The sequence below is a fragment of the Nematolebias whitei genome, chromosome 23, assembly GCF_014905685.2.
Source record: "Nematolebias whitei isolate Nwh7 chromosome 23, NemWhi1, whole genome shotgun sequence".
Classification (NCBI taxonomy): domain Eukaryota; kingdom Metazoa; phylum Chordata; class Actinopteri; order Cyprinodontiformes; family Rivulidae; genus Nematolebias; species Nematolebias whitei.
The window spans coordinates 20,747,767-20,750,087 of NC_056520.1; the positions used below are offsets into that span (position 1 = coordinate 20,747,767).

Below are 2,321 nucleotides of genomic sequence, written 5' to 3' on the forward strand. Positions count from 1 at the left end.
CATCTTTAAAAAAAAAAAAAAGTTTTTTTTTTCTTTTAAACTGTCTTAAAAACAGTCTAAAAAAAAATCTGATCCTATCATGCAGCTGATTTTTTGCAATTTTCAGCTATTTTATCTATTATGTCCTTGACAACATGACAATAAAGAAATGACAATAAAGAAACTCTGACTCTGACAGTGTTAGAGAGCGGGAGAGTTTTCACTTCATCCACTGCATGAGCCCCGCACATCAACTCTACAATTTTCAGGCAGGTTGGTTTCATGAAGTTTCTCCAATATTGTACAGATTTTTAGCCATAGTGATTAAAAGGGAACATTCAAAAGATGCTTCTGTAGCTCTGTGCAAATCACTACCTGCTCTTTCAAAGGCTTTTCTGATGTCAACTGCTTGTTCCTGAAAGTAATCCTGAATTTCACAATCACCAATAATAATAATGTATGTTCTAAACTAGGAAAAAATGTTCTTATGTTGCTAGTAAAAATACTCCTCTGTGTGAAGGTCGTGAGTTCGAGCCTCACACAGGGCAAATGTTTTTGTTTTCAATTGGCAAAGTCAGCAAATATCCATCAGGATTTCAGTGTTTGCCATGGTGGGGCGCTCATCTCATCTGTGATTTTTCGAGGGGGGCGGACACAAAGCCACGAACTGTCTGTACTGAAAGTTTTCGAGTGGGGGGGTGGGGTGTCAGCGTGAGGGTTCAGCATGCGGAAAAAGGCTGCCTTTAGCTTTTTAGCTAGTGCACCTGTATTGCGAGCTGCTAGTTTAGAGTTAAGGGTGCATTCACACCAGCCCTGTTGTCCCCAACTCTAGCCCATTTGCCTAGGAAGTCTGGTTCGTTTGGGGAGGAGTGAACTCGCCATCGAACTCTGTCATGGAACAAAAAGGCGAACTGTAGCCCGGGCTAAAACCTAGGTCTCGGTCCGGTAGAAGAAAACTCCAGCGCGGTTTGAGTACAGTGTGAATGTAAACAGACCGAGCCCCGCTCCACAAGCAAGAAGTGGAGAACAGCGCAGGGCAAACAAACACGCATTTCTCTGACCTCATATGGAGCTGTCAGCTGCCTTGTGTGAAAAACAATATTCTCCATGGTCTGCTGCCTCATCTTCTGCTCATGCTGAGTCCATTTTTGAAAAATAACAAAATGACTAAAACTGCTAAAATTTGACGCCACTCTGTTTTTGTTTTTATTTCCAGAAGAAGAAGAAGAAGTGTCTTCTTCAAAAGGTTTTTGTGTCGTATCTTTCAGTAGTTCTTGGTGCAGCGCCCCCACAGGCGAGCGGGGGAACAGGTTGGCTCGACTGCACAGTGCAGTGTGAATGCAAACGCACCAGCTCAAATGTAAACAAAATGTCATGAATGTTGGTCCCGAACCGAACAGAGTCTACCGGACTATCTGGTGTGAAAACAACCTAAGTCAGTGCCGATAGGTGGTTGGGGAGGGGGGTGTTCAGTAGACAGGGCGCTTGGTTCTGTTGACGGGGTGGTGCGCCCCTCTTGTATAATGGTAGGGGGAACAATGGGATTCAGATGTAATGGATTTCAGAAAACAACAAATGAGTGTGACGCTCTTCGTCAGGGAAGAGTTCACTGAGAGTTTGCAGGCAAGTCAACGAAGAGTGTCACACTGTTTTGTTCTTTTTTTCTGTCCAGGGGTTTGCTGAACCTGCCAGCAAACTCCTGGACAACTCCTGGACGTGACACCCAATGATAACTCTGTGCCCCACGTACCCAGAACCAATGAGCACTTCATGATTCATTGGCACGGCCAGCAGGTCTTCAGTGCATCTTGACATTTTGGATGAAAGTCACAACACAAAGCACACAACCCAGTCTTCTTGCAGTGTCTGGATGAGGTCTCTCAGGTCGCTCTTTAAAATGAGTCCTTGGGACTGAATGAGACTAGCCTTTTAAAGTTTAAATGAATGAAAAGAAATGGAGAAAGAAATGGCTCTATCTTAGGCTGTGCTTTGTTTTGATAGGGAACTGCTGACTCAGGATAGTGACAAACTTTTCATACACCCTATAATCCCAAAAACAGTGTGAACATTTTTACATGAAAAACTAAAAATAAATCGATCCTCGGGTAAATACTAAAAAAAAAAAAAAAGTATGTTGCATTGGCCAGGAATCGAACCCGGGCCTCCCGCGTGGTAGGCGAGAATTCTACCACTGAACCACCAATGCTGTCACTGTCAGTTCAGCACATAAAATCGTCCCTACTTTGACTGAAACATCTGTTTCAACTGTTTCTTGTGATGCCTGACTCTTTCAGTGTGAGCACGCTGACAATGAACAACTTGTCCACAACTCAGAAAGGAAA

General features: G+C 43.6%; 1 non-coding gene across 1 annotated transcript; it reads right to left on the reverse strand.

Moving 5' to 3' along the window:
• Positions 1-2,114: 2,114 nt before the first annotated feature.
• Positions 2,115-2,185, reverse strand: trnag-acc. Its single transcript has one exon. It is a non-coding gene; the product is annotated as a tRNA-Gly (tRNA).
• Between the last annotated feature and the right edge of the window lie 136 nt (positions 2,186-2,321).